Raw genomic sequence first — 25,056 nt, forward strand, 5'->3', positions numbered from 1 at the left:
TTTATCCAATCCTCAGGCATGTCCATGGGAAATTGCGCCGTCCCAGCGTACGCCAATATATTCATGTACAGATTTGAACTGGACCATATACTCAGTCAACAAGAATGGATAACAGGGGTAATTGACCATGAGTGTATATACGAAACCCACTGACCGCAAAATCTTTTACACTTTACAAACTTTCATCAACCATCCCTAAAAAAACATCTACCGTTTTCACAACTTTTAAGACTAAAGAGAATATCATCAACTGAGGAACTTTATATGGAAAGTATGAACACAATGGTTAAGAAATTCCGACAACGAGGATACCCAGAAAAGATCCTACAGGAGTCGATCAGTAAAACACACAAGGTGACACGAGGCAATCTACTCAACAATAAGCAGGTTAAGGAGGACAAACGTAGAATGGTGTTCGTGTTTAAATTTTCCACCAGAAGTTTCAGGATTAAAAATTCGATACTAAAGCATTGGTCAATGCTAGCACTTGAATAGGATTTTAAGGGTATCTTTAAACAACAACCCAGATTTGCATATCTACGTACACGTAATCTGAAAGAGATACTCAACACAAAAGTAGACAAGAAAGATCCAAACTACAGGGGAACTCTTCCCTGTTTAAATTGCGGAAATTGTAATGCCATCATCAAGGGTAACACGATTCTTCATCCCACAAGAGGAACGAATGTGAAATTAAGAGTAACACTGACTTGCAACAGTAGCAACGTGGTGTACATGTTGAAGTGTCCATGTGCATACACTTACGTGGGGAAAACGGAACAAAAAACTTAAGATACAATTGGAGGAACACAAAAGCAACATACGCTTAAAAAATCCCAAATCCACAGTGGCTAGTCACTTCAACTCTCATAATCACAACACAAGTCAGTTAAGATTTTTGGTATTGGAGTAAGTAGCCATTCTTCTAGGAAGGGATAATACACAATTTCTATTACAAAGAGAAACATACTGGATCAACAATTTAAATACAGTCAACCCCAAAGAACTCAATGAACGAATGGATTTGAATTGTTATCTGTAAATTAACTTGGATTAATGTCATCTAATAAATCCAGTCATTACATCATTTTATCACAGTTAAATGTCGATATACTCATGTATTCATTATTACCATTTTTCAGTTTTCATACATACATGTCGATTTCAGGATTCGAACCACATGGTATTCACATTTGTATTACTTGTGTTAACTAATGAATGTGTTTTAAGCTTCAAATTGTACAATAGAGAGAATTCATGTACACAAACGTTATTTCAACCTACATTTTCAGGGTACTTTCTTTCTTATTTTTTCAACTTGCTTTTGCGACTTTGTAGGCAATGACAAAAAATGTCACCACACACTAAATCACATTTGTTTAAAGTATTTTCTCTTCTTCATTACAATATCGTTCAGGTTCACCCGCATACAGTCTGTTCACTATTTTCACTTGATAAGTCCAAGAGAAGGCCCTGGACTGGACCTCCTCCTTCCTCTCCAGCGTCCGCCTCCCTCCCTTCCACTCCGAAGCCACCAAGATCATCTGCGGCATACCCCAAGGCTCATCCCTCAGCCCAACATTGTTCAACGTCTACATGGCACGACTCGCCCACATCGCACGACGGCACGACCTCAACATCATCTCCTATGCCAAAGACACCCAGCTGATCCTCTCCCTCACCAAGGACCCCCACACCGCCAAAAGCAACCACCACAAAGGAATGAAGGCCGTTGCCGACTGGATGAGGAACAGCCGACTGAAGCTGAACTCAGACAAAACGGAGGTCCTCATCCTCGGATCCACCCCCTCGGCCTGGGACGACTCCTGGTGGCCGACTGCACTAGGAACACCCCCAACACCCACCGACCAGGCACGCAACCTAGGGGTCATCCTCGACTCCACCCTCTCCATTATGAAGCAGGTCAACGCCGTCTCCTCCTCCTGCTTCAACACCCTCCGCATGCTTCGCAGGATCTTCAAGTGGATCCCAACCAAAACAAGAAGGACAGTCACCCAGGCCCTCGTCAGCAGTAGACTGGACTACGGAAACACACTCAACGCAGGAGCCCCGGCCAAACTCCTGAAACGGCTTCAACGCATCCAGAACGCCTCGGCACGCCTGATCCTCGACATCCCTCGCCACAGCCACATCACACCCCACCTGAGAAACCTGCACTGGCTCCCTGTCAACAAGAGGATAACCTTCAAACTCGTCACCCACACACAATGCACTCCACAACACCGGACCAACGTACCTCGACAGCCGACTTAGCCTCTAGACCCCCACCCGCCAGCTCCGCTCCGCAGACCGCGCCCTCGCCACCGTCCCCCGCATCCGAAGAGTGACCGCCGGCGGCAGATCATTCTCCCACCTCGCCGCCAAGACATGGCATACCCTCCCCATTCGCCTGCGGCAGACCGAAGACCTTCTGACCTTCAGAAGACTCCTAAAGACCTGGCTCTTCAAACAGTAGCATCTCCCCCCCCCAGTGCCTTGAGACCCTCGCGGGTATGTAGTGCGCTTTACAAATGCCATGATTGATTTATTGATTGATAAGTCTGTTTATCATTTTCACTCGTGAAGTATAGACATGTGACAGAAAGCTTCCGGTGCACTGGGGTTAAATATGGAGTTCACCTCCATGCGTTTTACGCACGGAGGAAACCGCGGGAAATCGGATCAATCCTTTAAAAAAAATTAAGGTAAGTGCAACACTCTACACAAGAGCGTTCACCAACTTGTAGCGTGTCTAGTTTAGTATTAAGTACATGTATGTTTCAACAGGTTTCATCACATTCTGAACCTTTCCATGGTATCAGAATATTGAAATTACTGAAGACCCCATAAGTTTCATTCATGAATCTTTTCACCACGAGAACTTTTTCACCTTATCAGCACATGTACAGCACGTAATCATGTTCGGCGTTTCACCACAATTCACCATTAGTCACAGAAATTGTTTACAATGGTTTCTATTAACGTCACCCGCAAATTATTTTCAATCCCTGTCATAATTCACTGTTAGTTATAAGGATTGTTTAATACTGTATGTGATCCCAATCGCTCATGCCCTTTTTTCGTAAGTTCGTTTTACCAATTTCACCGTTGTTCAACACGTATACCACCTCATCTGTTTTCACGGTCACTGACGTTTAAACAACATGAATGTCACCATTTATTGAGAGATAAACAGGAAATTTTACCAACCATTAAGTAGAAGGAAGCTGAACATATTTATAGAGCATCCTAGACACATGAATTGCATGTTAATAACCTGAATTTATTATGTACAGTTATAAATTCATTAGACATAGTAAAATAGAAATGTACTGAGCTGATGTAAATTCTATGTTTGCAGAATAATGGCCCTGACGAAGGGTAATGCCCGAAATGCACTGGGCGCAAAATTTCTGTATTGAACAGATGTTACTGAGGAAAGTAAAATCCCATGAATTAATGAACAGAACAATGGAAAAGAAAGTATAAACAAAGAATCTAGAAGTAAAGATTTGAAAATTCATCAGATTGTTCGTATGAACTTTACTGAACATTCCACATCTGAGTGCAATTTGGAGATGCTCCTCCACTCTGGGATAGCGCTAATTTTTATAGATTCTTTATCCCCATACTCAGGAGGATTTAGCTATCAGCACCAATGAAATAGATGAACAAAGATCCACAATCTTACCGTACTATCCAGCATTCACCAGTGAATGTGACGGTCCATTTCCCATTTGGAGAATTCCATATTTAGGAACGCTCATTTTTAATTACTTACAAAACTGTTATATGTTTGATATGAAACTTTTGATTGACTTTATTAAGTTTAAATAGTCATTCATGAGTTGATTTACTAAAAGAAGAGAATTTGAATGCACTGACATTCTTTTGCTTAGGCTGCTTTATTGGCTTTACAAAGCTACACTTTGCAAACGCAATTAACAATTCCCAATTGAAACTCTGAAATTTGTATTGACTCAATGGCATTTCAAGTGCAAGTAAACACCTCCACCATTGTAGCGCATGACAAAGGAGCACCGTGCACACCCACTAATCATTCACTGCTTACTGATGTTAGAGGTGGCTATTATTAGTGCTCAGTTATGCCGGCAATCATTTTTAGAGACCAGCACTTATTTTTCGCCATCAGACTTTGACCTGGAGTAAAAGAGAAAAACATACAAGAAGGTGAGAGGAGGTAGAGAATGATCGAAGAACTTTGATAACGCAGGGATACAAAAAGAGCCTGCAAGTGAGGCAAAGAATCCCTGATATAGTGGATTGAAGAGGCATGAAGTAGAATCAAGAATGGGCATCCTTGATAATGACATTTCTACCGCTTTATAAATGATATGGTTTTAGGATTGTGGGTCTCTTTTTCTGGGAGATGGGGGCTGTAATTGCACCCAGTGTGTGCCACGCTTTGCTTTCTAATGCCTAATGGTGAAAACAGACCACCTTCAGATGAGATGAGAAGGCCCTTACTTCATACTGCTGAAAGCAACACGTCTCTTGTGAACTTTTACCAATGCACACACGCATAGGGTGCTACAGAAAAGAGAGACTGTGTCGCATAGCTGTGCACTGATGTGCTGAAACTGGACCTCCTAACATTCGATGCTTATTTCCTTTAAGGAAATGTTTATGAAAGTCATGTCCATTGTAAGTTTGGAATCTGAGCTGAATTATTGTTAAGTACTGTGTGGTGCTTCTTCCTTTCTCAGAAAGGAAAGGAGAAGTGTGAATACCCAGATTAGGTGGCACTGTGGCAGAAGTGGGCGCACGTAGGCCTTATTGGTTTATTAGACAGAGTTATGTGCACAGTTAAAGGCAGCAGACCTTGCTCCTCCCTTCAATAATTAAAATGTGGGCGCAACAGCTTTGCCTTTTCAAAAAAGCTGTGAAATTCTACAAGAACACAGTAAAAAAGGGACCCCAGGAGTCACTTGAAATGGCTTTGCAAAATGGCTGTCTCCCGCTAACCCTCTGTGGAGTCCGCATTATCTACTACACTTTTATACATTTAAGGCTCCGTTTTACCTACCAATTTGGCTTGTGGCATTAGTACATATACAGCGCTTTGTGATGGTTTCATGTTTGAGGAGTTTCCGGCAGGTTAACTGGTGTTTCTCTCATCGAGAATTCACCAGTCTCCCAAGTAGAGCGCTGCTGCAGTTTCCTGTCAGGAGGGCAGAGTTACTCTCAGGAATGGGCGCGGCTGAGGCCTAAACCACTCCCACATCTGATTTTAGCACAATTGTATTATATGCTGAATTATTTTCTATTTGACTGCGTCTTTATTTTAATTTGTGCTTGTCTCTATATTTTATCAATATGAAAGGGAAATATATGCATTTCAGAAATAATACACACAAGCAGTTTCAGCTCCACCACTCAAGTAAAAATTGTGGAATTGGAGGAGCCTTCATTATCCACTTTTAGAGGAACTACAAGCAGTTCCATCTAATTCAGAGAATATTGCGTCAGAAATTTAAAATATACGCAAAGACATGGCCAGCCTTTCAATGAAGGTTTCCAAAAACTCCATTAAAATTCAGGCTAACAAATCAAAAATAGAAAGTCAGGCACCTATTACAGCAAACATTTTGCTGATGTGTTCTATGTTACTTGATTTAGATAATTGTATTTGTCAGTATAACTTGATTATCTTTAATTCACCTGAAGAGATGGAAGGGAATGACTGCAGGCAATAGAAAAATTACTACCTAGTCTTTTGCAATTAACAATCCCAGAAAAAAGCGAAATCAACAAGGCTCACAGAATCCTTGCAGATTGAAATCCAAGTCATAGCAAACCACATCAAATGATATTTAAAGTTTTGCGTCACCATCATCTTGTAATGATCTTGAAAGGAGTAAGAGAAATTGAGTTGTTGATGTTTAATGGTAACAAACTTTTTATACACCAGGTCTTTGCAAAACAGACTGTTAAAACTCATAAAGAATTCACTGACCTGAAACTGCGATTAAGAACCTGTGGTTTTAAACACACCCTTTTTGATCCATCTATGATGAGAATATGGAAGTATGAATTTTCCAAATCATTTTAACTGCCTGTAGATCTTTGGACCTTTTTGGATCAAAAACTATATCTCTCAATGGAAACGATTGTGACTGATACTTGATTCCTACCTTATAATATTTTTAATAATTAGACTATTTTATGTCAGAATGTCTTTATGATGGCTTGGAATAGGCAGATAATTCTTGCTTATGCGTATGTGCATTTCTTGAATTCTATGTATGTTTTTATGCTGTCTTTTTTGTGTTTTTAGAGCTACATATTATTCTTTCTAACTGTTATTATCCTTCTCTTTTACTGTCTTCTCTTTACTATTATTATGGCTAATATTAAGAGTATTAAAGTGTTTCTTTTAATGTTAAGCGTCTATGCCTACGACACCCTATTAAACATGTTTTAGCAAGGCATAATATATGGCTATTTGTTTACTGCAAGAGACTCATATTGATGACACAATTTTTGTTTCCATGAATAAAAAATAGGTTCCTAAACTGCATCTACAGATACTAAGCAAATGTTCTGATTCAAATGGTTGTTATCTTAAAGATGAAGTCAAAATTGATGATACAGTTTTTCACTTGATTAATGTCTATGGGCCAACAACCCTAATCTTTGGGCTCTCTTTACCTCAGAAGTACTTAAGTTGGGTAATGTACCGCTTATCATTGATGATGACTTTAATTTAATATGTAATACTTTACTAGATAGAATATCTCAATCCAAATATCAGCCTCCCAAGCTTTATTTGCTCTAAAATCCTTTATTAAACCGTTCAAATTGGTAGATATTTGGCACTTACATCACTCTACTGACACAGTTTTAAAGATTTTTTCTAACCCTCACAACTCATATTCTCGCATAGACTATCTACTACTTTCCCGTCAATTACTTGCTTTTCTAATCCTAATATCCATAACATTGATATTTCTGATTATGCGCTCATTTCATGTATTTTAGCACTTAATTTATCTCAACAATCACATGGTCGTTGGTGTATATACACAAATATTGTCCTAAATAAAACAGATAACCAAAACGTCTATCAGCAATTCAAGATAATTTTACTTTTAATCCAGAAGGCTCTACATCAATGGTAAATCATTAGGATGCTTTCAAACATATATATTAAAGGAATAACCATATCTATAATGGCACATGAGAACAAATCCTTTAATCTTAAAATTAAACAGTTAGACAAACAAGTTGCAGCTCATGAGCACCGCTTTATCACATCAAATGATTTCAAGTACAAATTGCATTTACAAACGCTTCATTATGACCTTAGTTCATCATTAAGCAAAAGAGATGTCATACAACTTCCTAACAATAAGGCCAAATTCTGTTTTATGATAACCTGTTGTTAAGATTTTTGGCAAAGAATCTTTGTGTAAAAAAAGACAAAACTTAAAGTACTACAATCTATGGTTCAAATAGTAATATTGCAATATCTCATAATGATATTGTCAAAAATTATTGACCTAATATTCAACTCTATATACCAACCCTCCTTCTATTAGTATTTCTCAAATTGATAATTTTCTAAAGGTTTATGAATTACTGAAACTTTCCCAGGCAGCTAGATATGATTTAGATGCTCTGATCTCTTTAGAGGAAGTTGGGTCTACTATCAAATCCCTTACATCACTTAAACTTCCTGGTCCAAATGTTATATCTGTTGAATTGTATAAAGAATTTTCCCCTCATCTCCTACATCATTTGCTAAAGATATTTTCACACTTTAGTAAATCATGATTAACCTCTGGCCTTGATTATAGTTATCCCAAAACCTAATAAAGATCCCACTAAGGTTTCAAATTATTGACTGATCGCTTTGATTAACCAAGACTGTAAACTTTATGCAAACATTCTTGCAACTAGATTGACCGCTGTGCTTGACTCACTCATTTCTGTTGCTCAATTTAGTTTCATGAACTGCACAAAAGCCAAGACAAGCATGGTCTAAATTGAATATAAATGAGTGGAAGCAGGCCGTAGATGAGTTGGCCCCTCATCTAAAGGGTGATACCTCAGAGAGATATAATACCTTTGAGAAATGGCGTATCGACTCACTTGACCCCAGAGTTCCCTTTAAGTCTTTGAAGCCAAATCAGTCTAATGGTAGGGCACCTTGGTACCATTTAGAACTAACCCAATTAAAAAGAGAAGCCAGAAAGAAGCAAAGGGAGTGGAGGAAAACATATGATGATGACTGTAAAAGAGGCTATAGAACAGCTTCGAAAACTACAAACAGACAATAAGGCAGGATAGAGTGACCTACCTTCAAGAAAAAATAGAAGCAGCCCCTAACACATCAAGGTAATTATTTTCAATAGTTAATTACTTTATGTCTCCTCCGTTAGGCGTCACAGGCCTGCTCCTTCTACAGAAAGTTGCAATATGCTCGCTAATCATTTCATCAATAAAATCCAGAAAATACTGACCCTGCTTCTGTCAGCTGCTTTCCCTGCCTTAGACTGGGAGACACTGGGAAACACCCTAAAGTCTATTATATCGGGCTCTCCTTTGGATCCGGCCCCTCCTGATATTCAAGGCCAAGGCGGTAGGTCTATATTAGACTTCCTTATGATTATCTTTAACCATTCACTTGAAACAGGACATATCCCTAAGCCTTGGAAACATGCCACAGTGAAGCCACTACTTAAGTACACAATCGCAAACTCTGAGGCAGCAGACCATTATAGACCCATTTCCTTGCTCCCAGTAGTGAGCAAAATTGTGGAAAAACATTTGAATAGGCTTCTGTCTTGTTTTTTGGAGTGACATGATATTTACCATCCCACCAAGACAGGTTTTGGATCTCGTCACAATATGGAGACTGCACTACTGGTAGCCACTGAAGAACTTCGTTATATTTTAGATCAAGGTGGATCTGCAGCAGTGATTATGTTGGACTTAAATGCTGCCTTTGATACTGTGTCTCATGCCATCCTCATTCAGAGGGTGCAGAATGTAGGCATCCCAAGAACTACCATTAAATGGTTGGAAGCCTTTCTAGTAGACAGAAGTTTCTCAAGTTTGTAAAGACTCCTTTGCCTCCTCTATTCATCCTCTGTTGTGTGGGATACTACAGGGCTCTTCAGTCAGCCCCACACTGTTTAACTCATATGTAAGCCCTCTGACGAAAATTGTTCAATGACATGGGTTCGCATAAGTGTCATATGCTGATGACACTCAAGTCCTCCTAGCTCTTTCCTCTAATATCACCCAAATTACCACCCAATGAAACTGCTGTCTTAGGAAGGTTACATATTAGTTAAATAGCAGTAGGTTAAAGCTCACTAGCAAGAAAACGGAGGTTATAGTAGTAGCAAGAATAGTCCTGGGTGTCTGGAACTCTCATGTCCAGACCATTTGTGAGCTTGTCCAAAGCCAGCACAAGCAGTAAAAAGCTTGGTAGTCTGGATTGATGACAAGCTTAATATGGAGACTCAAGGAAAGAAACTGGCAGGCTCATGCTTTGGCATTCTACGATTTTTAAAGGAATTCTTGCAGATGTTACCCTTTCCGACTAGAAAAATAGTGGTGCAGAGTCTGATAAACTCTTCCCTGGATTATGGCAACTCACTGTAACTTGGACCCTGAAATACGTGATCAAAAGGCTCCAAGTGGTGCACAATGCCGCTGCAAGAATCCTCCAAAACATATCAAAGCATCGGTCAACCACTCCAGTTCTGGTTGCCTTGCATTGGCTGCCAGTTCAAAAAATAATTCAGTTTAAAACTCTCTCCATGGCGTACCAGACCATTAATGGAAAAGGCCCACTTATTATTCACTCTATGCTCACTCCCTTTGCTCCAGGAAGGGCCCTTTGCTCTAGCAACTAAGGACTCCTAATTGTGCCCAAGATCAAAAGAGCAAGTATTGGAGGCCAAGCCTTTACATTTCTTAACCCCCAGGCTCTAGAATGCTCATCCGGCTTTTCTTAGAAACTAGCCATCAGAAGCTTGCTATAGGAAAACCCTGAAGACTCACCTATTTTAAAGTGGTTAATGAAATGCTCAGTTAGATTGAGTGGAAGGTTTGTGTATCACCTAGCTATGCGTGCTACAAATACAACTGAATTGAAAGAAAAACAGACATTCTCTTAACAACACAAGATTATTATTTCATGCGATTGATGCTGGAACATATTTACCTTTACCCTCTGGAGTCTTAGCATCAGATGTTGAGAAAGCATTTGATAAAGTCTATTGGCAGTATCTATTTCATACTTTTATTTTTAATTTTGGCAGCTCATTTAGTCACATGATATCAGCTTTATATTCTGGTCCATCTGCCAGACTTTTCATTTATGGTCAAGTTTCTACTGAGTTTTTCCTTTTTAGAGGTACCAGACAAGGGTGACCTTTATCCCCTTTACTTTTTCTTCTTGCTATTGAACCCTTACTCATTGCTAGCAGAACATGTACGGAAATTGAAGGCAATACTATGTTACCATAAACACTTCATCTTATGCTGATGATGTTTTATTGTATATTAGTAATAGTGAATCCTCCATCTCCCGTTATATAAATAAAATTCAAACATACTCTCAAATTTCAGGATATACTTTAAACACTAACGAAACAGAATTTTCTCCCTTGAATGTCCATTGTACCCCTGATATGCTTCCTAACAATGAGATAATTTTGCAAAAAGAAAACATTAGATACCTTGGAATTATATTCTCTCACACCATTAAGAAATGGATTACAATGAACTGTGAATGCATGATTAATGATATTAATGACACATTTCAAAAATGGTTTGCATTGCTTTTATCCTGGTGGGGAAAAGTTGATTCAATCAAAATGGTTATTGCCCCAAAAATGTTTTACGCCCCATCCATGATACCTATTCAACTTCCTCTTGTGTTTTCATAAAAATTGATACTCTTTTTCTCAAAATGTATTTGGATTAACAAGCCTCCTTGTATAAACTATAAGAAATTAAAATTCACAAAGTGCAATGGTGGTTTTGGATTACCAGTCTTCCTTGATTATCATAAAGAGTTTTTTTTGTTTTAAACATGCTCCTGTTGGTTTAATCAGATGGTGCTTAATAATAAATCTTCATGGCTTCTTATTGAACAAAGTAGGGCATCATAATTTCCATTACCCGCACTACTAACTATGTCTAATTCAATGACTTTCCGTAAAAAATCTTCTAACTTGAAAGCCACCAAATTCTTTAAAAAGGTCTGGATGCACTTTTTTAAATTTCCTATTTCACATACTTTAAATATGTTGTTATGATATAATCCACTGTTAAAACTTGATCAAAACATAACATTTTGGAAATCTTGGATAATAGCTGGTATTCACTATCTGAAAGATATTTATTGTAATAACACTTTTTTAACTTTTGATGAATTACAACAAAAAAGTAATATGCCTAGATTTCCAAATATTACATTTTATGCAATTCAATACTTGATTTATTTTCTAATAATGTTCCTCTAAATGTCACTTCTGATTTGGAAATCTTCATTTTATTGATAAACTCCTCATCACCTGTAGGATTATTGTTTAATAAAAAAAAAACTAACAACTTTGATAAGAATAATATTAACTTTCTCTCTAATTTCTGGGATGGAGCACTAGATATATCTGTCTCCCACGACATATAGCAAAAATATAGATAAATAGCATCTCTGGCTGGCCACCTGTATACATATACCAACACCAATTCCTTCATACTATTTAATAGTCTATGGACTCCTTTAAAACTATTTAATGCAGCGCTCTTAAATTCCGTTAGTTGTTGGTATTGTAATTAAATCTCAGGTTCGTTAAAACATATGCTCTATGAATGTAATATTGTTTTTAAGTTTTTGGGCAGAGGTTTGGGATGTCCTTACAAAAATATTAAATATTTCAGATTACCTCTCTTATAATATGTTGATTTGTAAATCTGTTTCATTCACAACAAACATGTCAGGTCTAAATAATAAATTGTTTATTTCCGCTGCTTCAAAATCAATTATTTCCAATTGGAAAAATACTTCATTATAATCAATATACCAATGGTGGTCTTGCATTATTTTTTACTAGAAGAGTAGCCAACTTGACTCTTTTGGGTGTTATCCACAATATTTCAAATTATCACTTATTTGGAAACCAATTGATGATTATGTGAGAAGTTGGCCTGGTATATGATGTCCACTAATTAAAGTGGGCACCTTACACCAGCCCAAACGACCCTTATGATGTATGAGGTCAAAGATAACCTTTAGAAAGCTACCCTAGTGGTAGCTGTGGAGAGCAGCCTTCAGGCTTAATCTTGAAGGAATGTAAAGCAGCTTGTTTTACCAGAATATCACCTCCTGAATTAATCAAATTAAAGGAGGACCACACAGTAGTTATATAAAAATATGTATCCCAAGGGAGATTCTGCAGTTGTCCTTGGTGCACCACAGGATCTGCACGGAGCCTGTATGGGGCAAGGGCACAGACAAATCTTTAGGCGGAAAGGGGGACGAAGTCGAGCCCAGTCGAAGTCCAGAGAAGTCCAGAGTGTCCAGACGGTTGAAGGTCAGTGGTTTCTTCTTTTAGAATCTTGTCCACGTAAAACCTAGTCTTACAGCCAGGTAAGCCCTTTTCTACCCACTAGAGAGGGTTGGACAGATTCAGGGGACCCTCCTATGGGAGGGGCAGGACAGGGGGGAGGTTACTCCCATGTCCATTGTCCAATTTCGCGCCAGAGCTGGTTTGAACTGGACTACGCACAGGGACACCAAATGTGCCCCAGGTGCAGACTTTCAGGCACTCTCAGAGTGCACCCACCCAGCCCCAGTACACTAAATCATGTCTGGGAGGTGGTCACACCTATCTGTGACAGGATGCCTATTTTGCTGCCTTCCTCTGCTCGAGCTTGGCTCAGCAGCAGGAAGTCAGAAATGTGTCTCTGGTCAGCAGCATCCATTTTGTGCTATCCGGGTCGAGAAGGCTGGCACCGGATAGACCAGTGACCCCACGAAGCTCGCTTCAGAAGGGTGGGCTCATACCTTCCTCACTGGTTACCAGTGTGGAGGTATGATTCCAAGGTGTTTGATACCAAACATGATATGTTTCTATGCAGCTATTTTCAAGATAGCATTTACTGCGAGGTTATAACGCACCTCTACCTATATGTCCGGCTGAGTCACAGACAACCCGGGAGAATGGTCTCCGAAGGCTGCAGAGAGGATCTGCTCATGCAGGGGCATCCTCTCACCTAAAAACCAGCACCCTGCCTTCAGGATTGATAAGGCCTGCAAAAGAGGTGACTTATAAGTTTTAATTGTAAGGACCAATAGATATAGTGAACCTACATGTAAAGTAAGTGGTGCAAGCACCAGCTTACACAGGTTGCAGTAGCAGACCTGTAGTTCAATTTTTCATGGTCTCTCATGGGTGGCATAATACTGCTTCAGTCCGTGGGAGGCCTCTGGGGTACCTATTCCCTGGGTACATGGGTACCATATACTAGGGACTTATAAGGGTAACCCAGTATCCAATCTGGAGTGTACCAAAGTACATGCATGTCAATTTAAAGGAGAAAGCTGATAGACTGGGGTCCTGATTAGCAGGATCCCAGTCAGACTAGTCAAAAACAGTGCAACATCAAGCAAAAAGTGGGGGTAACTATAAGATACAGATCCTACTTTCCTACAGATTATATAGCATCTTATTAATATAAATGCTATTATATATATGAATATATTCCTTTTGTAATCATATTGGTACATTTATGATATGACTATTACTCTGTAACATTGTATGTACCACTTGCAATGCTCTTTTTTGTATAGTCTCTTTATTGTTTCATTATAAATTTCTATAAAATATTTTGAATACAAACAGGGACTCCAAGCCAGATGTATACTTGTTGGTTATTTTACCATCATTGCAATTTTACTTGGGGCCTCTGTTCAACACACACTGGGTTTCACTGAGCAAGCCAACTGCAGCATTTACTTTACTTTAACATTTTCAGAGCAGATGTAGAAGGGATACATTTGCAAACATTTACACAGACTTTTGCATGCGGCTCAAGGTGAGGCTTTCTTCACATTTTCTTTTTAATTTACATATTATGTTCCTGTGTTATAAAACAGGGAATTGAGAAACCCTAGAGGATTCAGAACCAAATAACTAGACTTTTTCCTGATAACCAAGGAATAACACAGCATCCGTCCTGAAAGCACTCAGTTAGCTACAAATGGACAGAACAAAAAGTCTAATGCACCATATAGGAATCATTGGAAGTAAAGGCGTGGCTGTCTACAGTCAATAACCAGATGTAGATGCAATAAATTTAGAACCATGGGGCTTTGGACCTCTCCTGAGTAACTTTCTGACCACAACTTAAGGAACTTGATCAGCCTTCTGTCTTTGAGGAGAATCTTAAGAAGGTCGTGTTTAAGGAGTAACTCTTTCCATAATCCGTTTGATATGGGACTATACCCATCTGCAGGGGGATTAGGTACAATTAGTTAAAGGCCATTTCTGTTGCCCTGCCCCACTGAGGTCTATGTCAAAGACTCTACCTGGTGAAGCAGCAGATAGAAAAATCAGTCTTCCACCATAAGGCTAACCTTTCCATCTCCGGTCTGTGCAAATCAGCTATAAGCCAGTAAGCTTCTTTTTTTAATGAAAAACCCACACTAATAAATAAATAAATAAACGTATGTAATGAGAACTGTGTGTGAAAAAAGATACGGAACATATGCTGAGTAGAGCAGGTTAGGTTCAGATCTGACATCTGTGCGATTCAGGAAGGTACATTTTATTGCCTAAAGCTACCAACATTTGCAAATGCAAGTTGATTTGAACAAGTAGGATACTTTCCCTATGTGCCGTACTACATCTGGAGACCATGATTGCCATGTAGCCAATTGCAGAAAGGCCCCCCACTACTCATCCAAAAGGATCAAGACAAAAAAAGGTACTCACAATTAAGCTTGTTAGTCTGACATGAGCAGCAGGGCAATCTCCAGAGGAAAACTGTCACGTGTTATGTGTAACAAACTAATAGTGACTCATTTGAGAAAAACTAAGCAAAATCTAGCATTGATGTATGCTATGACATGAGGGCAGTAATGATAAGTCATTATATAGGGGCCCTGAAGGTTGTGAAGAGACTCAGGACTCCTAGTAAAGCAGTCCTTTCACATTTGTCAATGCTTTTAATAATAATTCCCAAGGTTTGAGATGCTCGTGAGTCTCACAAGATGATAGCTCTTGTGCAAATAAAAGAAACCTTCACAGGACAATATTCAGAGTCAAAACCATAAAGGCTTATTCAAAATTTAAGAATCATTGCAGAAGGCAACATGTGGCTAGTTAGTCGAATCTATACCAGCACCAATAATGCATCAGATACTAAAATTGTTAGCGGATCAACATAATATCTACCTCCAATCAAATAAATAGCCAGAACCTCTTGCGAGAAAGTGAACAATATATCTCGGTATAAATCAACAAGCAGTATGACATAGAGACAGGCTGAGATGGAATAAGCAAACCGTCTGGCATATCATCCCAAAAAGATCAAAATACAATATATAGTGAAAAATACACACTCTTCATGGTGAGATCTGATATAATAGAGCTGGACTAATAAACCTACATACACATACACCAAGGGATTTTCAAAAAATTATGATACATCAAATAAAAAACATTTAGGAACACCTACTTTCACGCATTGCAAGAACGTTAGCCTTTTTGCAGCATGCACCCCCATTTTTTGACCAATACTAGTGGTTAATTACTCTGATTGTGCCCTGTGATCTGCTAATCAAGCTCAGGGCCAGTGCTCTGTTTAAAAGGTATATGGTAATTAAGTGTAATTACAGTTGGTTCTGACAATCTACCTGTAAGTCCTTAGTATGTGGTAGGGCATGTAGGTTTAGAGATCCCAGTGGATTTAATGCACTTAAGTGTGCACTGCTGTGGTGTCTGCTGTCATTTTAAAGCCAGCCCTGCCTTGCAGGAGTTTTTTAAATGAAACCATGTCCAAAATTGACTTGGAATTAAATGTACTTCCAAAGTTTAAAACTACCTTTTAATTGCATATAAGTTATTCCTACGGTCTGCCCTAGGTGCCCCAAGGGTATGGCACATTGTAATTAAAAGCAGGGACATCATAAAATATGTTTTATATGCCCTAATGAGGGGAAAACTGTCAATTTTGTTTTCCCCATTGTAGTGTTGCTACCTCCATAGTTTAAATGGGAAGGCTTTATTAAACTTTAATATGGTCTAACTTTTAACATGAGTGAGCTAGAACAAGAATTCAAGGTATCAAAATAATAATTACAATAAATCCAACAACTTGCAAAAGTAGGATTTATCATAACTATTGCAGCAAAGTTGTATTTGAACTTAGTTTCCTGAAGTTACCAAAAGCAGCCCTGTAGCAGCCACTTCTGATATGCCAACCTTTGAAAGACTGAGCCAAGCGGCTCCTGATTAGGTGTGAAATGGCCTGGGCTGAAAAAATGTAACCATCTTGTGGGAGATGTGCTGCCTGGAGAAGCCAGGGAAGGAGGCTGAGTAGCCAAACTGGTCTTCAAAGGGAGAAGAGCAGATAGCACAAGAACCAACACCACCCCACTTGCTGCACCGCCAGCCAGATGGGAGACCCTCTAATGTAATTAGGAAAGGGGCTGGAAGGGGAGTGTAGGGAAACATTAGCCACACCTTTGGGTTGGGTTAGCTAGACCTGAACTCCCAGGAGAGGTTTCCTCCCGCTGTCCAAGGAACCGCACATCAGCCCAGATCAACTGGAGAATCTGCGTCCAATCTCCTTACTCCCATACTTCGCAAAGGTTGCGGAAAAAGTACAATCTCCTGCATCCCACTCAGTCGGGTTTTCGGGCCATCAACTTGATGGAATCAGCCCTGCTACTTGCCACTGAAACCATTAGGAAACATGTGGACGAGGGACAGATGGCGGCCTTAATCCTGCTGGATTTAAGTGCCGCCTTTGACACTGTTGCCCATCATACCTTGTTGCAGTGTCTGAGGAAAGGAGGGGTGTCTGGTAGTGCATTGAGCTGGATGAAATCCTTCTTGTCTGAGCGCAGTTTTCAGGTGAGGCAGGGTTCTCATTATTCCAAAGTCATCAAACTAAAACAAGGGGTGCCACAGGGATCGACCCTGAGCCCGACCCTGTTCAATCTCTATGTCACGCCGTAAGCGGAGATTGCAGACGGGTTTGGTATCAGGGTTGTGTCCAATGCCGATGACACTCAACTGGTGGTTTCCCTGACACAAGCACAGGATACAGCAGCCTCCAACTTCGTGGCATGCATGCAAGATCTTGCATCATGGATGGCTAATAACTGGCTGAAGTTGAATGGCAATAAGACCGAGGTGCTTGTGGTGGGGAAGGCCCCGTCGGTGTGGTCATCGGCATGGTGGCCCCAGAGTCTGGGACCCACTCCCACGCCCTATGCTCAGGCTAAGAACCTGGGTGTTTGGTTGGATACTAAGCTCTCCTTTGAGTACCATAATCTGAAAAATCTGAAAACTTATCTTTTCCCCCCTGGATAGACACGCCTGGGTAGGATAGGGTGTAGTTTCCGAGACAGTTTTTCTGCACCGCAGCGCGGGGACACACTGGCCGGGTGTAACCAGGCGCTTTACAAATGTGATTATTATTATCATTAAATGTGCATTCTGGGATTCAAATATGCCACAGTTCTAAGGAAGTGGTCATCACAGAGTGTGGCAACTTGAACCAAATTGGTTGGGGGTGACCCCCCTCTTGCCTGCCCAGAATTTGAATTAAATATGGGAGAGCTGCATAGCATCACAGATCCTTGCTTGGAAACATCAGAAGAAGAAGGACTGCCTTGCTGAACTGTTGGGCTGCACAAGAGAGGACTGAACTCATAAGGACTACACCTGCTGTACTCCCAAGGCTTCAAAAAGATAGGACTCTTTCTGGCTCCAAAGATCAAGGAGTGGACTCCCTGATCAGCAACAGGAAGACAAGTTATGGAAGAAGTCACCTACATCACCTCCAACACAGACAGGTCCAGCTGACCAGCTTCCCTGCACCTTACTGGATTTGCCCTGGTGCATTGTGGGTATTGTAGTCCCAAACTCCCAAGAGGCAAACCAAAGCTTCTGGATGCTTGGCTGGCATTGTAGACCCTCAAAAACTCTCAAAGGACTTTTTGGAAAAAGTTATTAATGTATCGGGACTTTTGGACAACTTTTTGGGAAAAGCCCCATAAGTCCACCGGCCTCGATGACGAGAGTCAAGCCGGAGACGTCGAACCACAATTCAGCCAGACCATGCAGGTTTGCCTTCCTCAAAGCTCAAGAGCTCTTTGACATTGATGACGAAAACAAAGACCTCCAGGACTCACCAAGGCATCGCTCTGCAGCAGGCTACTATCAACAATCTTAAATCCGATTGATGAAACCAACTCCTCCACGTCGAGAGAAAGTGCTCCAAAAGAAAACTTGACCAGGGCCTACCGCTCATTGTAATTGACCTGTGCTCCATCATGATCAGCCTGGAACTTTAACTTTGTCCCTGTCCAGCGCGACCAGACAGCCGCTGGAAAGCACGTTTTTGCATTTAATCTTTAAAAAATCATATCTCCGGTTTCCTACATTTGATTTCTGCAATTTTGGTGTCATTCTAAATATTAAAAATATTCTCTATTTTCATAAATTGGTGTTGGATTATTATTGAGTTTTGTGTCTTATTTATTTACTGCTTTGGTGATATTAACTGATTTACACACCTGGCTCCTAAGTTAAGCCTGACTGTTTGCAAAAAAGCTACCAAGGTTCGAGCCAGGATTCATTTATTGAGACTTGACTGGACCTTATTTGTGATTGTGGTGTTATTACTAGTTGTAGGTACCTACCTGCACCCATTAATAAACCACCTTCCAAAACGCATAATTAGGATAAGACATCAACAGGAATTGATTAACTATTCCAAGAGCAGACTTTGAAGTTGTTGCAAATGCAACTTCAAAGAACACAAATCAATGCATATAAGATCAACATGTAAACAGCACTGGGAATTGATTTGCATTTCACTTATTCTCTAAAATGGAAAGACACAGAACAGAAACATGAACCAAGGAAGCTTGTTCATGTAATTTTAAAAACACAATTCTTTCTAGCACTATACAATTAATGTCAATTTGACTAGGATGCAGACATGTCAACTGACGCCTATTTATGCTATCTTAAACACCATTAAGTCAAGCATTATTCCATATTAATTAAAAATGCATTCACATCTTTGTATGAAAAAGAGAGTGAGAAGAAACATAAGAGCCAGTCAATTTTGCAAGCCCCCACATTCCGTTTTCCCCCTACATCCTCCTATGGCCCTTCCCTTGTTGTGTCACTAGCTCTAAAAAAGAGAAAGAGTGAAGACCCATCAGATCCAAATAATCCTGTGAGGGGGACTGTCACCTCCTCTCTTTCTTTTATACTCTTTCTCCAAGGTAATAGCCATGTGTTTCCCATTATCGGTCTCCTGCCTGAGCAGCCAATCTGTCTACTTCATCATTGGTCTGGGTCATTTGCTCCCCATTGTTCAGCTCCTCTTTGAGGACAACCCTTATCTTCCTCGTTTCCCCATGACCTCTCCTGTCGGACAGCTCCTAAGTTCAGGTTTTTCTATTGGGTGCAGTTAAAGCAAGGGACCTAAGTTTAGCCAACATGCTAAGTCGGGCTGTTGATTTGGATAATGGATTACTGTCAGTGGAGTATTTTCCATTTGTTGTTTGAAGATTTTTTTTTATTTGAATCAGTGCCAGTGGCTAGTATGAGAAAGTTTTTGCTATTTCAAATCTCAATTTATTTATGCATTTTTATATAGCGTGGACTTTACCCAAAGGTGTCAGAGCGCTTCACAATCGGACCAGTTACGTTACATGAGGAGAATGTTACAAAAGTACATGTGACAGAAGCAAACGAGATACAAGAAGAGGTATAATACAGCAATAGATGGCAGTCACTCACAAACACTCTAGGATGGTACGTGTACAGGCATAGAATACAAATTTACAATAGTGAAAGAACTTATTTGGGGGACCTGAAAGGGCGTGTATTAGTTCTGGAAGTGTCTCTGGAAGAGAAGAGATTTGAGGTCAGTTTTGAAGGTCCAGGTAGAGGTGGTGGTACGGAGCTGTGGCGGAAGCGAGTTCCAGATTCTCACCGCATTGCCTGAGAAGGATTGAGCCATCGATCTTTCCCTTTTAAAAGTGGGGGGCTAAAGCAATAGTTTTTCCGCATTACGAGATGGTCTAGATCCTCCAGAGATTTTCAGTTTATTCACCATGTAGCGAGGGGAGGATGTGTGCAAGGCTTTGTGGGTGATACAGGCAGTTTTGTAGATTGATCTTGCCTCGATAGGAAGCCAACAGAGGGAAGACAACAAGGGTGTGATGTGGTCACTTCTTTTGGCTACAAAAATAAAACAAGCCTCTGAATGGAGAACGGATTTATGAGGGGAAAGGTGGGATTTGGGGAGGCCAGTAAGAAGAGAATTGCAATGGTCCAATCCCTCCACCTGGTTTCACACCTTTCTCAGTACCCAGGCCTCCAGAAGCAGTTTCCCCACAAGGCATTCTACTCTCAGCAGGTGACTGTCCAGAACATTTGTTTACACCTGTTCATGAAACTGTATTTGACAGCTGTTGTAATTAAGCTCTGGAGAGAGAAATGAAGGCCAACGAGATGAAACACCATTTTAGTTTTCTTGTGGTAGAAAGCAGGGCATTCCTGTTTGCAAAGCAATTGTTTTCTATTAGTGGCAATCTATAATCCAATCACTAATAAGCTGCTACAGACCCAACACTCACTCTTCACACAGAATCTGATGTTTGATCATCTGGTAAAATGACTTGTGTTGCACCTAATCTGCCAGAGCTCAGTACAAGTAAACTCCAACATGTTGGGGGCCTCAGCATTGAAACATTTTGTCTCCTACCACCCAACTTCACCTACTAGCAGCAAGTTGATCCTACTTTAAAGACATTTCCAACCTCTTTGCATATCAGTATGCCCCACATTGGAAATTCTGATTCCTCCAGATGGATAATGCTAGGTAAGATCAGAGTTTAACAATTCCAAATAAGACAGCAGTCAGCCCAGATCAGATCTGCCAACCTATGTCCTAATCAAGAAGTCTAATTCCTTTGAAGTCAGAAGCATGGATTAATTGCATATGTGAATGACCTTACTCCCCAGCCAGTGAGGTAATTTACCCGACCAAACAGTTTAAAATATAATATTTCTCATATCTTGAAAATAAAGGAGAAAATAAAATAGATTTTCAAATGTGTGAGTTTGATTCATGCATTTTAAGATTTTAGTATAAATGCCACCCCACCCCTTTTTACAATCAATGGCCAAATTAATAATGTAGAGAAATGAGGCGCAGCACCTCAACCTCAACCTGGTGTCATCCTGTGCAGGCCACATGACACAGTTTCAGATGTGGGTCAAAAATATCCTACTTCACACTTTACAACCGATACATATAACTGGTATGAGGCATTCTAGTTTGGGATTCATTGGTGTAGCAAATTTGACATTTCTGCATGGCCACAGAAGGAAAACGCCCCCTTTTTTGCCTCTGTTTGCATGGCCTGCACACTGGGACACTGTTGTCCAGTGTCTAGTGCATGTGCTCTAATCTTCCTAAAACATGACAAATTGGATATACTCCTGATTGGCATATGTAACACAAATATAAGCCCCTAGTATATAGTAAAAAGTGTACCCATGATCTGTAAGTTAAATTATACTAGGGTACTGCAACACACATTGTGCCACCAATAGAGTGATCGTGCCAAACATGACTGCAGGCCTGCTCACAGTAACCTGACTGTGCTGGTTTAAACTTCTAATTCGACCTGTTGAAATAATCCCTTTTGACAGACCTAAAGCCTCCTTATAAATATTAATGTCACCCCTATGTTCTGAAGGTAAAAGGCTTCACCATCCCCAATGCAGAGTGGCAGTCGATCGACATTAATGACTTTCTGGGCGTGAAATCTAGACTGTTCTCACTCTGAGCTTTTCCCTTCTTTAACAACTGTTTCACTGAGACCGCATCCTATGTCAACCCATTGTCGATTATCCTGTCTTTGTATCCAGCCTAGTGTCTTGCCATGCTGAAGTCTCTACCTGCTCAGAAAATTTCTAAGCCCAAACGTAACACTTTGCCCGAGACAAACTTGGCCCTTGTATCTGAACTCAAACAGTTGCCGCCTCCATTTGGCGCCTTAAGCTGTTTGGTGCTATTTTTATTTAAAACTATAGAAATTGATATCTGCAGTTCCCCTTATTAGATTTGTGTAATTTTGGTTTTGTTTATTAAAATATTCTCCAGTTTTATAAAGTGGAGTATGATTTTTATTGTGTTGTATTTATGACTTTTTAACTGTTTTAGTATTTCTAAATGCTTTACACATTTTCGTAAGTTAAGCCTGTCTGCTCTGTGCCACAGCTATCAAGTGGTTGATTTCAGGTTTAAATTACTGAAACCTTTACTGGACCTGCCAGGAAGAGTGCCATTATTACTTGTGGTGGACTGCCATCCACCCTAACTAATGATCCACGTTCTAACAGTCACCCCAACTATTTCAACTTTTTTGTGGCCCTTTTTCTGCTACTATTAAAACTGTGTACTGTGCACTGCTAGTGATTAGCACAGTGTGTGTGTGTTCTGGGTCTAAAATGGTATTAAAAAGCTTGGTTTCACCCAATTGGCCTATTTGACTTTCCTGCAATACTGTAATGGGTAGTGAAGAAAATGAAACATGGAGTTAAATGTCATATGTGGGCTGCAGTGTGTTTTTTCACCACTCAAATATATGGTGAGTAAATATGGCTGCCAGGAGCACCACAGTGCCTTGGCTGGACTGCAGTTTAAACTGCAACAACAAATTTATGGATGGAATGCTTGAATTAATCTCAGCCTCTGGCAATCGCTCAGGGCGCATTCTAATCCATCATTTTTTGCCTGCTAAGCCACTCACGACAAAGACCTACCTTATGCAAATCAGTGCCGACATTGCACTTAATGGGACAGACAGTCCACACTGAACTGCCAGGCAAAGCCCCCTCCAGGAGGGACCACAAGCAATCCCATACCGGTTTTGACCTACTTAGGTCTCATGAGTGAGGCATAGCTTGAGTCCTATGGCACAGTGAGCACGGGACCCATGTTTTGGCATACACATTGCCCTTAGGGCCCAATTGCGACTTTAGCGGTGCGGCAACGGGTCCTTCCTGCCACTGCACCGCAAAAGCTGTGGTCAGGCCGCCCGCTAGATTTGGAATTTTCTCCTGTCCCGCTGGCTTTCTTTTGGCATTCCCATGGCAGTGCCTCTAAGAATGGGCACCGCAATGGGAACACCAAAAACAGTTCCTGTACGGCATTGACAGTTCCTGTAGGGTCCCCTTTGTTTCCTCTCCGCCATGGTTTACATGGAGGAGGAACCACCATGAAAACCCTGTCAGAGAGGAAACTCCTTATATGCTTGGCAGGACCGCACCAGTCCTACCAGGTATATTGATGCCTCTACTCCACCGAAACACCGCCAGGGAACGGCGGTTCTCTGGCAGCTGTAGTAGGGCTGTGGCGGTCCCAACGCCCATCTCTTAACAGGGCTGTCGGGAGACCGTAACCCTCCCACGAGTCTGGTGGTCCATGGACCGCCAGACTTTTAACCAGTCCCTTAGGGTGTAAACTGCAACAACAAGTTGATAAATGAAATGCTTGAATTAATCTCAGCCAATGGCAGTCACTCAAGTCGCATTCCAATGCATCATTTTTCACCCAGTTTGGGCTGGACTGTTTCCATTGGAATGGGGTCAAGACTAATATACATATATCTGGTTCCAAACTTAGGTGGCATGGTGCACAAAATAATGATGGACTAGGATGCATCCTGGGTAATTATAAATGGCTGAGAATAATTCTGCAGGGAAACCTATTTTTATATGTTAATATGTCCCTCCTAAATTTTTATTCCACAGGGTGAGGTGCCTTAAGAAAGGTAATGCAATATATATTTGAAACGCTCATCCTCACTTCAACTGGAGGCCTAAAAGATATTTCACTGTGTAGCATGTGCTACATTTTCTAAGAACAAGGTCTAGGTCTGAATAAAATATTTAATTCTATATGTCCATCGCGGTTGCTAGCAAAGTAGGGAAAATGATTTCCTACTTAATTTTCAAAGTCTGCTGTAATGGCTTAATCAGATTTTTGATAACTTGAGTGGAAAAGCATCTTTAGAAAAATGTACTTTAGGTGAATCCTGCACCCCCTAAACTTTCAGCCTTGCACTGCTAGAAGATTTTGATTTTCATTCTAGAGACTAAGTCAGAAGGTAAGAAAGATAGACTTGGATGACCTGCATGATGTATCTGACCTCTGCACCACCGTAGTCAACCTGAAATGATTGATCTGAAATCGTGCCTCGATCTCGCTTAACTAAAAACTGTTGTCTTTCAATAGTGCTTTACTTTTTCTATTTGCTTTTTTACTTGAAACTTAAAAAAGTTTAGAGGATTTTGCACCTTTTTTCTTACTACATTTTTCTAAATTTGTGTAGGGATTTTTGTTGTGTTGTTTTCTTTACTTAAACAATGTTGGTACTGCTTCAATTTAGATTGTCTGCCCTCTGTCCAATAGACACCAAGGGTTGAGCTAATGTTCACTCAGAACTGTGAACTAAACAGATTATATTTATTAAGTTAGTACATGTCACTCCCTTTCCAATCAATACAACCAGTTTCTGACAAGTAGGTATTACTTTACTCCTACAGAGTCTGCCTTGTTTCCTGACACGAAGTCTATGCTGTCCCACAGCAGTCGGGCTGTGCTTAAGATGATATGTTACAACATATAAGCAGAGTGCAGAGGCCTGAGGCCAGGTCATCAGACACTAGTAAACATTGGTAAACAATGGAGGACTATCCTAGTCAGATAGCATTTTACACTCATGCGCTTTGTGGTCTGTGT

At 40.4% G+C, this 25,056-nt stretch overlaps 1 protein-coding gene across 2 annotated transcripts in view; it reads left to right on the forward strand.

Moving 5' to 3' along the window:
- Nucleotides 1–25,056, forward strand: part of MYRFL (myelin regulatory factor like) — an 872,690-nt gene that overhangs the window by 490,184 nt on the left and 357,450 nt on the right. The window lies entirely within an intron of this gene.

This window comes from Triturus cristatus, chromosome 4_1 (assembly GCF_964204655.1).
Source record: "Triturus cristatus chromosome 4_1, aTriCri1.1, whole genome shotgun sequence".
Taxonomy (NCBI): Eukaryota; Metazoa; Chordata; class Amphibia; order Caudata; family Salamandridae; genus Triturus; species Triturus cristatus.